Genomic DNA, 14098 nt, shown 5'->3' with positions numbered 1-14098 from the left:
CCTGGTGTGCGTCATACTTTCCCTTTCGCTTGTCAGATGACTAGCGCATGGGGTGGAACGCCGGCCATCAGCTGGCGCTGCCGTGGTGACACGCCTGCGGGCTCCGGTGTGAGCCTGCGCCTGGGGGAAGACCAGCATCCCCTCCCCTCTGACGGGGAAACAGCTGTGACCGCTCGCCGCATCACTGCTTCGCCGTTGATACCAGGGTTCGGCAACGCCTGCCGGTGGACCAAGCCCTGTGCTTTCTGAGGCGGAGGCTCCCTAGGCGGCCTTGCACCCACTTAAGAACTGCGCTCACAGGGATCGTTACAAAATATCATGTGTACAGATTACCACAAAATCTTCGGAGTTTATCACTCCTGATCAATACATGGAATAGTGCCCAAAATTAACTTGACAAAAAGGGCCTTCTTAACATTACTAATAAGAAGAACAACGAAGAAAATTAAATAACCAATATTCAAACAAACAAAAAAATCCTTTTTATAAAATATAGTTCCAGCATTACATCTGCTGTCAATCATTCAGGGTAGATCTTGTACAAGGTTTGGTCAGGATTTGGATAGGATTTGGCGCCGCTGCTAGCTACAGACACAAAACTCTACCTACTCCTAACTACGCTCTCACGCACAATCTACACAGCTCGTACTAGTCACCATCACCATGTAGCCCGACTACAATTCCCACATATAAACAAAATATTCCTTTCAACAGCAATACCCATATCGTTGTTCATTGACTGCTCCTCCAAGGTTTGCAGAACATGTTTGCTGATCTGTGAAAAATTTCCAAGACTTCTTTTCTATGGACATTGCATAATAAAAGTTATGATTAATGAGACACAGAAGGTTCATTCAAGTCACATCTGAAATGGTAAATGTTTCAACATCTATTCATCAGCCTAATGCAAAAGGTCAGTGGGCATAAAAATGGCAATAAAAATCATCCTATCCTATTAGCAAACACATAAACACTTCGTCCTATAAGTACATAAAAAAATACTGTCAAAAGAAATCCATTGTCCAGGGCCATGAGTACCCAACTTACTGCTACCATAAGATATAATGATTACACACTTACTCACCACATGTCCCCAGGGATCCTCACCTACCATCATGTTATTTCAGCTTGGAGGTAGTCGCACTGATTCTCTATTAAATATCAAGTTGCTTGAGTTAATAAGCTGTTTCCATTTACGTCTTCTGGGGTTTCACATTCTGGTGTCCTCAACCGTACCTAGTAGTATGTGACGGCAAGTTACACTTTCCTAATATCTTATAAGATGGCAACTCTGAAAATCAAACACTATTAGTCTCCCTTCATACACAGGTCCTTCACCTACAAGTCACCAAGTTGCTTCATTAACATCGCAGTACATTTCAAAAATCTCACTGAATCATCCTCACCTAAGGGGAATAAGAACATTACAACTGTAATTTATCATCAAGAATTACCTTACGTCCAATTCCTCGCCACGTCAATACGTCCGATACCTTTTTAGTCATCAAAAAACAAAAGCCATCTTACTGTAATAGGAAACACTTGATCTGAGCCTCATAATCATTTACATTCAGATGTTTTGAAACTGCACAACATTACTCCTTTCTGCTGACAAGAAGAAATAACTACGCATATATTGGGGGACCCTTTACAATTCACAGAAAATATACACTTTAATTTTAAACACACCAGAGTGAATCAAAACATTGGAAAATATACACTGTAAATGTACTAAACAGACACGACTGGGTTTACCGCAGGCACAACAATACTGTGGCCCTCCCTCAACAAATCTTCCATAATAACGTCTTCCTTTATCAAATGCACATCAGTATCATCAATAGCACCGGTCCTCATTAAGTTGACGCCAACCGAGTCAGCCAATAGTCATTGATTCCTTTGATTAGAGGTATTTGGCTGATTGTGCAGCGGGTTTGCGGAACGAATTTCAACACCCACTGGCGGACCACCCGTACTGTTTAAAGCACCCCTGTTGTCGCTTGTTCGATAATTATCTTGTGGTCGGTTGCGACTACCGTTCCTAGGTCCGCTATAATTACTCCAATATCTCTGCTCATTACCATATCTTCTAAACTCCCGGGGGTGTCTTTGATTTACTCTCGGCGAATGATGACGATTGGCATCGTCCGTTCTGCCCGCGTTCCGTGAGGAATCGCGACGCTGCCAACGCTCGCGCGCCCTGTAACTCTGAGACGACCCATTACGTCTGTATTGCCACCTGTCTCTACGGCTGCGGCTTCGCTTGCGTGGCCGCTGCTCGTAGGCGCTCTGACCGTAATTCTGCGTGGTGCCATTCGCATCACACTGAAGCTCTAAAAGAAGATTGCGAAAACTCTCTACGTCATCCTTACATCGTCCTGCAAGGATAACGTGCCGCAACTGCATTGGAAACTTTCCCAGGCAAATACGAATAATTTCCGCAGGTCCATAAGGATCGTCAAGATGTTCATTCGCCTGCAGCATGTGCTCGAACATCTGCACAGGGCTGGAGAATTTCGACCTGTTTAACTCTGGTAGCTTAATGAGTCCGTGTTTTACACGACTCTGCGCTGCCACTGACCAATAGATCGACAGGAAGTGTAGGCGAAACTCCCCGACAGTGTAGCAATTGCGTGCAATTGACCTCATCCGCGCCGCTGGCTCACCTTCGAGGTAGCCGCACATATACTCTATTTTGTGCGCACTGGGCCACGTAGGAGGGAGGGAGAACTCGAACTGCTGTAACCAGGCCCGCGGGTGAATCCCCGTAGCCGAGTTACGGAAGACTTCAAACTTCCTCACGGACAGAAAATGTTTAAAGTCAAATTCGTGAGTTTCCCTTGGCGAACGTTCCTGAGGGGATCCGCGCCGTTCCCACCTGGTACGAGATCCGTGATCATAACGATGATCAAATTCGCCATCGTTCCCGGAATCATCGTCGGAATAATGGCCCTTTCGTTCATTTCTTTCAACTTCATGGGCCTTTAACCCTTTTAGGTGAAGTTCTAAACGGGCCATGCGCTCACATATTCCCTCGGTAACCCCTCTTTGTTGTATTTTTATTTCACACTGTCCACGCGAACATTTCGTTATCGACCGTATTTCGTCTGCATCCGCTGATGACGAGGTAATCGTTTCCCAGTTATTGTCAGACTTACGCGCCACTGCGTCTGAGATCCTGGCTATTTCTTCTCGCATCTCTCGGTGGGCCGTGTCTTGTTGTGTTTGCTTAAGCCCTTGCTCTCGCTCGAGAGCTATTATCGCCTGGCTGAGGGTTTCTACCTGCGCGCTAATATGGACCGGGCACTTAGCCGCAGTGTCCTCTATTCGGCACACAAGAGCCGCGTGGTCACTCTGGCATTGTTCTGCTAACGCGCGGAGATCCCTGGCGGAATTTTGTCCTACTCGGGACTCAAGAGCCGCTCGTTCACTCTGGCATTGTTCTGCTAGTATACGTATATTCCCAGCGAACCTTTCTTCTTGCTCCATCACCTGCTTGCTAATGACTTGCTGCCCCTCTTCTAAGGCGGAGATGCGTTGGTCAATGATCGCCAGTTTCTCCCCAACACCCTGTACTATTTCACTAGTCAATCTTTTATTTGCTTCCTCGATATGCCTCCTATTTTCTTCTGCTTGTTTTTTATTCACTTCCTCGCTATATCTCCTATTTTCTTCTGCTTGTTTTTTATTCACTTCCTCGCTATATCTCCTATTTTCTTCTGCTTGTTTTTTATTCACTTCCTCGATATGTCTCCTATTTTCTTCTGCTTGTTTTTTATTCACTTCCTCGATATGTCTCCTATTACTGTCTAGTAATTGTCGTAGCATAGCCTGTAATGAATTTGCATCTATCGAATGATTCGAAATCACTACAGCGGGCTCAGGATGGACAACACTTGTACTTGCGTTTTCCGCGTTTCGTTCCTGGTCGGACTCGACGTTTTGACCTCGTCCTTGTTCAGGGTTATTTTCTGGCAGGTTTTTCCTATCGCGGCTCCCTGAACGGCTACGCGTCTCCATCATAAGGATAGTTACTCCGTGCTCCAAAATACAACAAGAATAATGCCAAAGTCTCCTAATGGACTCACAGTCCCCAAAAAGCACCCAAGATTTACTATATGACACCGGTACACGCCACAGGACAAGAATCAACCCAAACTTGTAACACAATTGAATACTAAATCACAATATTTATACAGTAATACATATACAAGATAAAACATGTAAGAAAATGCACACCTATATCACAAATTCACGTAAATTCAGTATCACAGAAAGACAATATACCAATTAGCACTTCCAACCGAAAATAACTAATCCTCACTGCGCATCAGAAGATCTCTGGTTTACCGAAATCCGTGAGCAGGGTAAGCCATGTGTAAGTGGCGTGAATACAAGGACGCTATGTGCAAGAAGCATGAAGCGCCCTTTGAATGTATCCTGATAGCTAAAAGAGCCACGCGCACTTTGAATAAGAAAATGCTACTTGACACTGAAATCAATATAAAAGATAGGGTCGCCACCAACTCTAGCCACACGACAAAAAGAGGTAGCACTGAGTCGGAAAATTACTTAATTTATTAATAATAAAAACTCACAAAAGAACATTCATTGTAAAGTCATTGATAAAGAATGGGATGAAGTTATTAATATGATCCAGGCATTCTTCCCGTGAATCAAATATTGAGTAAAGTAAATAGGACGTGAACACCATGCGTAAGTGCAGCCTGCAGCAAGATTCGTGAAAACACAATCTCTTCCAGAGCATTTGCTTCAGATAAAAAAAGGGACACTAATCACTACACCTGTGCACATGGAAACGCTATCGGTGGGCCAACAAGGAAAACTACAAGGTAAATGGCGAAGGTAACGGCGACGTAACATCGGTACACAAGATAAGATTGAAGGCAAAATTATTTATTCCTTAAAACATTGATGTAGTGCATCTATAGCCTGCTGTTGCATGCTAACTATGTACAATTGCTTGTGAAATACGACACGTTTCATAACAGACTCGCGGGCCCACTCGGTCCGCGGAGACAATTTCTATGGACTGTGGCCAAATTTTAATCACATGAGACAAAGAAAATTCACAAATACACAAAAATTACCAAGATCCGGAAAAGATTAGAAGCATACACACACAATTGTAGGCACATAAACATTCACACTGAACCGAGGGCAATTCAACATATGCAACTCCTTTGTGCTGCGTTCCTCTCACGGATCAAAGTCAAGGCTGCATTGGGAATCAAACTGAAAGTTTACAAAAGCCTTGCATTCCCTGCTGCAACCCAGCAAATAAATCTTTATAAGACGAGATTCGAGACCAAAAGCTAAAAGCTCCCCTCTCTATGCGACAACACGCCACGCGGTCAGTCCAACTCACCCTTCTGCTACTGGAGCACAGCTGTGTACCCTTCCCGTACCGGCGGCAGACTGCCTCCCGCTTCTCCAGCCTCTTCCACGCTCCGCGTGGACCGGAAAACCCCAGGATGCCATTTCCGCCACCAACCTAACGCAGGTGGATTTCTTACAGGTAGCGGAAACCTCTTTGCCGACTTGACCACTACGAGAGTTGGCAATGAAAGGTGGCTACAGGACCCTTTCAAATGAAGTGGACAAGTTGACAAATCTAAGACATTATGATAGTATTGTAAAAGTTGCCAAACATGGTGGAGCAATGAAAATAGTAGCAACAGGAAACTTTGTAGGAGATAACTGCGTTCTAAACGATGTTATGTATGTTCCTGAACTTGTAACAACAACGACGCTGTACTATTGTACATATAAGTAAATTTTTTTCCTCTGATATTTCGATAAATTAGTGTAATTGATGTTCTGATTTCATTTATTTTTTGTTTCATGTCATTGTGTTAAGAAAACTGTAAACGAGTTTCAATGTGAAAATTAATGTTTATGTCAAATGTCAAGTAGTATTGTAATAGAATTGAAATGTAACAAATGTTGAGACTGTTGTAAGATGTTTAAGATTGTAATTGTGCGTCTGGTCCATACATAGGCAATGTGTTAGGATATGTAAAATGCAAAACCTCAGGTGAAAACCCTGTCTGTAAGGAAAGCGGTAAAAGGTGGATGGCAGGTGAGCGCGGGAAAATGCACGCGGGCACTGTACGGCACAACGGGCTCAGCAGTAGTAGTTGGAGTTTGGCATTGGTCTGAGCAACACGTTCTGGAGCGAGGAGGCTCTCCTGGAAGACGTAGTTTCATTGAGCCTCGGGTATGCTGTTCCAACGCCCACACAGCATGGCAAAATTCCATAGGCACTAAATGGAAAAGTATTGCGACGCTAAGAAGAATTAAAGTGCAGATACGTCAAGAGCCGTAGTTGGGGTTGTATGTGTGCACTGTGCCTCCCCATCTCGCCGACCGCCGCATCGATACAAGCAGGTTGAAACTTTTAGTACTGTATTCGTATGGACCAGAGAGTGAACTATTCAATAACAACTTAAATTTTACCAGAACTTTCCTATTATTTAACTATCCTCACAACTAACCTAGATAGGGTCCTTTCCAAATGTTGTGCAATCCGAGTGTCCCGAAATGAAAAATTAAATTTTGTTTAGCTAAGTTAGAATGGTGTTTAAAGAACTGTTTTGTTAATGAACCAGTAAATGAATAATGAAGGTCTAACGAAGTTGAAAGATAACTTTAATATTGATATAGTAATGAAGTTTAATTATTTCGAGACAGATATAAAGGTATTTAAATGAGCAGTAAATAAGATAAAAAGAGTAGTAACTCATATACTGGAAATCTTGAACGCATGATAATTTCAGTAATCAATTTTTTTAATACAGTGATGATAACAGTTTCATGGCCCCCCCCCCCTCTTCCCCTTTTTATTCATTTGAATTCTGAAGTGTTCTAAATTGGTTTGACCAGCAAAAGTTAAAAAGTCAATATAAAAGCCAAAATTTATCAGTGTTTTATCTTTATTAAAATTGACATTTTGTGTGTGGCTCGAAAGTACTATTTCTAGGGTAACCTATGCCCGATTTTAATCAGATCAATAGACAGTACGAAGTTTTATAGTATACATTATAGTGTAGTGTTATGTATGCATGGTTTTTCCATATCAGTATAGAACGTGAAACTATTAGTTCAATAGATTTTCTGGTTCTAAAATTTTACTATATTATGCAGTGTTATTACATGTTGTTTTGCATGAATATACACCAACTTGTACAGGGAAGAAACTCAGTTAATGCCTAATTAGGCTGGCGACCGTATTATTATCAAATTGGTAGCATCTTCAGCGTTACTTTTGGTCCATCTTGACGTGAAATTGCATTTTGAACTTACTTGACATACCATTGTTATTACAGAGTGGGTGTAAGTCTGATTTGCCACCATTCAGGTACACGCGGTCAATATCTATACAAAAATCCTGTCTCGTAAGGTAAACCCCACTCACTTACCATAGTACAGGCTTTTATGAGTATTGTGTGCCCCACGCGCACGTTACAAACTAAGCAGAAATCTGATGTCTGCAAATGCAATCACTGAGAAAGATTGTACAGTTGTATTTACTAAACATTCTGTTCAAATCTATAAAGGTGAAATACCTGTTTTGAAAGGACAAAAAAACAAGAAATGGGTTGTATGAAGTGAACATTAAATCAGGAACGCAATCACTACTGACACAAGGAGAAAAACAAGAATGGCATAAGAAACTAGGTCATCCAGGCATATGCTGTACTTCAAATATCAAGAGAATGTGCGAAGGAGTTCCTAATAGTTTATGCTCAGCAGAACAATTGTGCGAAGCCTGTGTGAGAGCTAAATTAACAAGAAAACCATTTTCTACTGTGAGAAAAAGAGCAACAAGACCTCTTGAAATCGTACATACTGGTATCTGTGGAGAGATAGAACCCCCACCGTTTAATGGATATGGGTACTACATGACAGTGTTAGAAGATTTCACTCATTTCTGTATAACCTACTTGTTAAGATATAAGACAGAGGCTGAAAGATTCATAAGAAAATGTGTTAGAAAGTGAAAATAAGTTCAATACAAAAGTATCAAAGATAAGATGTGATAAAGGTGGTGAAAATACCAGTCGTGAGTTTAAGAACTGGTGTGAAGGAAAAGGAATTGTGCTAGACTATAGTATTCCTTATAGCCCTCAGCTCAATGGGAAAGCAGAGACACTAAATCTGACAATACTCAACAAGGCAAGAGCTATGATATTCGACAGCAAACTAAAGAAAGAGCTATGGGGAGATGCTACATACTTAATCAATAGAAGCCCAACTATCAATCAAAGTGAAGTGGTTTGGGAAAAGACCAGATCTGTCAAGACTTCAAATTTTTGGATCAGAGTTTCTGCCAAAAATTTAGGCTATTGGAAGAAACGATATGTAAGAAGTAATGCATACATTTTTGTTGGTTACACACCAAATGGCTACAGACTGTTTGATGCAGAAAGACGAAACACACTCCTGGAAATTGAAATAAGAACACCGTGAATTCATTGTCCCAGGAAGGGGAAACTTTATTGACACATTCCTGGGGTCAGATACATCACATGATCACACTGACAGAACCACAGGCACATAGACACAGGCAACAGAGCATGCACAATTTCGGCACTAGTACAGTGTATATCTACCTTTCGCAGCAATGCAGGCTGCTATTCTCCCATGGAGACGATCGTAGAGATGCTGGATGTAGTCCTGTGGAACGGCTTGCCATGCCATTTCCACCTGGCGCCTCACTTGGACCAGCGTTCGTGCTGGACGTGCAGACCGCGTGAGACGACGCTTCATCCAGTCCCAAACATGCTCAATGGGGGACAGATCCGGAGATCTTGCTGGCCAGGGTAGTTGACTTACACCTTCTAGAGCACGTTGGGTGGCACGGGATACATGCGGACGTGCATTGTCCTGTTGGAACAGCAAGTTCCCTTGCCGGTCTAGGAATGGTAGAACGATGGGTTCGATGACGGTTTGGATGTACCGTGCACTATTCAGTGTCCCCTCGACGATCACCAGTGGTGTACGGCCAGTGTAGGAGATCACTCCCCACACCATGATGCCGGGTGTTGGCCCTGTGTGCCTCGATCGTATGCAGTCCTGATTGTGGCGCTCACCTGCACGGCGCCAAACACGCATACGACCATCATTGGCACCAAGGCAGAAGCGACTCTCATCGCTGAAGACGACACGTCTCCATTCGTCCCTCCATTCACGCCTGTCGCGACACCACTGGAGGCGGGCTGCACGATGTTGGGGCGTGAGCGGAAGACGGCCTAACGGTGTGCGGGACCGTAGCCCAGCTTCATGGAGACGGTTGCGAATGATCCTCGCCGATACCCCAGGAGCAACAGTGTCCCTAATTTGCTGGGAAGTGGCGGTGCGGTCCCCTACGGCACTGCGTAGGATCCTACGGTCTTGGCGTGCATCCGTGCGTCGCTGCGGTCCGGTCCCAGGTCGACGGGCACGTGCACCTTCCGCCGACCACTGGCGACAACATCGATGTACTGTGGAGACCTCACGCCCCACGTGTTGAGCAATTCGGCGGTACGTCCACCCGGCCTCCCGCATGCCCACTATACGCCCTCGCTCAAAGTCCGTCAACTGCACATACGGTTCACGTCCACGCTGTCGCGGCATGCTACCAGTGTTAAAGACTGCGATGGAGCTCCGTATGCCACGGCAAACTGGCTGACACTGACGGCGGCGGTGCACAAATGCTGCGCAGCTAGCGCCATTCGACGGCCAACACCGCGGTTCCTGGTGTGTCCGCTGTGCCGTGCGTGTGATCATTGCTTGTACAGCCCTCTCGCAGTGTCCGGAGCAAGTATGGTGGGTCTGACACACCGGTGTCAATGTGTTCTTTTTTCCATTTCCAGGAGTGTATTATTGTGTCAAGAGATATTGAGTTTGAGCAGAAAGTGACAAAGGAACTCTACAGAAAAATCTTGTTATTGATGAATTATCAAATGATACTAGCAATCAAGAAAATGAAATAGAAGACCATAAAAATCAAGGAGAAGAAAATTAAGAAGTAATGCAATGAATGGCTCTGAGCACTATGGGACTTAACATCTGTGGTCATCAGTCCCCCATGCAATGAAGACACAAGAAACTACAACCTTAGGAAAAAAACTAGTTTGAAAAAACCTGTAAAATATTATGGTTATGAAACAGCTTTACTTACTTATGAAGAATGTATGAGTGGTCCAGACAAATAAAATTGGTTAAAAGCAATTGAAGAAGAAAAGAGATCTCTTCAACAGAATGAAACATGGAAGTTGGTTAGTCCAGAGGAAGCAAAAGGAAAAGAAATCTTAACAAGCAAATGGATCTTTAAAGTCAAAGATGATGGACAATATAAGGCAAGACTAGTTATCAGAGGTTGTCAACAAGAAAAGGATATAGGTTTCAAGGAATCATTCAGCTCAGTAGTAGATATATGTTCATTGAGACTGTTGTCTGCGCTGGCAGCAGAGAAAAATTTCCATATGAGAGTGTTTGATGTCAAAACAGCATTTCTCTGTGGGAGTTGGATGAAGAAATTTTTATGAAGATACCTGAAGGATACAAAGAAGCTGGAAAACTCTGTGTTTGGAAGAAAGTTCTGTATGGACTTAAACAAGCCCCATCCAGACGGAATAAAACTTTGACAGATTTCCTAAAATGAGAAGGACTAATTCAACTGAAATCAGATTAGTGCATATTTAAAGATGCAACTGAAGAAATGTACATGGCTATACTTGTTGATGATGGAATCATAATAGCAAAAGACTTAGAGAAAATTGAAAATATATTAAAGAAACTTAAGAAGAAATATGAAATGGTTGTGGTAGAAAATCCGGATATGTACTTAGGGATACAAATAATGAAGATAGAGGATGGAATATTTTTACACCAAGAACAGTATGCAAAGGAAGTACTAGAAAAATTCAATATGACTGAAGGCCATGAAGACTCCATTAGTCCCAGAGGGACAGACAAATGAAGAAAATCAAGAAAACGAACACACTGAATTTGCATATCGTGAGGCCATAGCAAGCCTTATTTATATGTCATGTAAAACCCGACCAGATCTTGGATTTACAGTAAATTATGAGAGTCGCTTCACAGAAGACCCCAAGAAAAGGGATTACAAAAATGTAAAAAGAACTCTTAGATATCTACAAGAATTATGGTCTTTTCTATAAGAAAAAAGAAATTGAAGAAGATGACAGTATTCATCTAAATGTTTATTGTGATGCCGATTATGCACAAGATTTAAGAGACAGAAAAAGTGCAAGTGCATACATAGTTCTTTATAATGGTGCTCCCACTAGTTGGTGTTCGAAGAAGCAAAGTGTGACAGCTACTTCATCAACTGAAGCAGAATACATTTCAGCAGCAGAATGCACCAAAGAAATAAAACACATCAATACCCTAATACAAGAGTTAACCAGAAGAAAAGCGAAAATCATTCTTCATGTACACAATCAAAGTGCTATCCAAATGATGAAATCAGGACAGTTGGTTAGACGAAGCAAACATAGAGATGTAAAATTTCACTATGTTATCGAACAATACAGAGAATGTTTGTTCGAGATAAAATATTGTAATATGGAAGAACAATTAGCAGACATACTGACCAAAGCTCTACAAAGATCAAAGTTTGAGAAATTTAGAAATGCTATTATGAAACAATTACCATGACTGAGTGATAACTAAATTTGTGAATCTTGTGATGTAGAGTCATAAAATACAAATATTGTATTTTAAGGAAGGATGCTGAAAGGTGCAGAGCAAGTAAAACACAATGTTTACTGTGTGTGCTTTTAAAAAAAAATAGTGCTTAACATATAAGAGTTTATATAAAAATAAAATATATCAGTAAGGTAGGTTGACATAGCAACATATCAAGTGTGTATAGTGTTTCTTTTTACTTTGTGTCTATGTATGTGTGTTATTACATTCACATAAAGTTACAATACAATTAAGATAAAGATCACAGTAAACAAAACAGTTACAAAGACCTACTTACAAGTAGTCCACAGAGATAACATTATAGGTCTTCCACAGATTATGATATGCGTTTGTACAGTGGTTATTCATCTTAACAATTTGGCTCATAAATTACTTACATCGATGTTCAATTCTGCTTACTTCTATATTTTACTATTTTTATTTAAGTGTACTATCGAAACATCTGAAGAAATTCACTGATTCACTTTCTCAGGTTTTTCGTTTAATATTTCATCTTCATATTTTCTGTAATGTGAATATAAATATTAAGAATATTAATAATAATATTAAAATATGAAGAGAAAATATTAAACGAAAAATCAGTGAATTGTAAAATCGATAAAATTTTCCAACATGATTGATCGGACAAGAATCCAGCAGAAATATTGCTCCAACACGATAATGTACGCCTACACACAAGTCTGAGAACTCGGGAACGCATCGCAAATTGGGTTGGAGATTGCGTCATCCACTCGACATTCCATATCCGGCACCCTCAGACTTCCAGCTCTTTGGGCCGCTTAAAGATTGTCTACGGGGAACACACTTTGAAGATGACGAGAGCGTCAGACAAGGAGAGAAAAGATGGCTACCCTTACAGAACAAGAGCTTTTACCAGCAGGGCATACATGCTCCTCCACAAAGTTGGCGTACGGCCATAGAAGGTGATGGGGACTACGTAGAAAAATAGGAAATGGACAAAACATGTTGCTGTATATTGTCACCAAATTATGACTCTTAAGAATAAATACGTTGGGAGAAAAAAAAGTGGGACATTACTTATTGAACGACCCTCGTATAAGGCCATTGAAGAGTGGATGCACCTACTCCACATATGCAGAATATCTATTTGTGAAATATTTACTTTAACCTCGTACAGTTTTGTGATGGCTTCATATTAGTGAAGTTGCAAAATTTTAGGCAAAATCTTTTATTGCGGACCTATGTTTATATGAACTTTTTCTTTAGTTTTACTTGTAGAATAACATACAAAAATATCTGCATATCTTCGTGAATCACCCTGTATATACTGAAGTACAGTACTGCAAGGAGATCTTGCAACATGGCGCCCACTCCCGGGCTGAAGAAACTACTTACTGAATGGCTGGCTTTTTCAGAATGGCGAAGAGGTGATCTCCGGGGTGGAATGTTTCTTCAACAGCCAAAAGGAGACTTCTCAGGGATGGGAAAGGCCGACCGGTTAAAACCGATACCGGTATTTTAATTCTGGATAACAGGTATTTTTCGGTATCAGAAAAAAAATTTGAAAATTTGTGTTAAGTTCGTAAGTTCCTATGGGACCAAACTGCTGAGTCATCGGTCCCTAGGCTTACACACTGCTTAATCTAACTTTAACTTACGCTAAGGACAACAAACACACCCATGCCCGGGGGAGGACTCGAACCTCCGACGGGAGGAGCCACGCGTACCGTGGCAAAGTGCCCGAGACCATGCGGCTATCCTGCGCGGCTTTCGGTATTACTTTGGTCTCGTTTATAGCAGGTGTTATTAATTTTTTTACCAGAGCCTGGTACACAAAAACCGAAATATCCATTAGCCGTAGCAGCAGAGCTAAAATGTTTTGTTTTTAAATAAATACTTTCTAAAAAACAGTAATATGTATTCGTAAAATTTCCATTGCTTTGAAATCTTGCGTTATTATATAAAATGCAAAGCGATCAGTGCTTTTTTAATAACAATGTCCACAGAATTGTGCAACAAACACATGGCAGAAGAACTGATACACCACTGCTGAGACAGTAATGTACCTGTTGCCATTGGCTGGCCTGCTAGATGGTATTCGGGTATTTGCAGTGTCCGAGACTTGCTCTATCAGGGCTATACTGTAGTTTTACGCTCTTGTCTTCGGACATTAGTTGTATTACAGAATGGCAACATCCCTAGTCTGTAGTCTGGAAGTGCTCGTATTTTACGAAGTGTGGTATGAATGAAGTACAAAGGCCCGTTTGCTTCAAAAGATTAAAAACGGGAGGACTACCAGCAAACTTGTGAAATCATATACGCAGAAAACTTAAAACTGAAAATTCACAGTTTGCAATAAAAACATAAAGTAGCTAATCTGTTGCCTATGTCTATATAT

This window comes from Schistocerca nitens, chromosome 10 (genome assembly GCF_023898315.1).
Source record: "Schistocerca nitens isolate TAMUIC-IGC-003100 chromosome 10, iqSchNite1.1, whole genome shotgun sequence".
NCBI lineage: Eukaryota > Metazoa > Arthropoda > Insecta > Orthoptera > Acrididae > Schistocerca > Schistocerca nitens.
The sequence above is the reverse complement of the archived record's forward strand: the minus strand, read 5'-3'. Positions refer to the sequence as shown.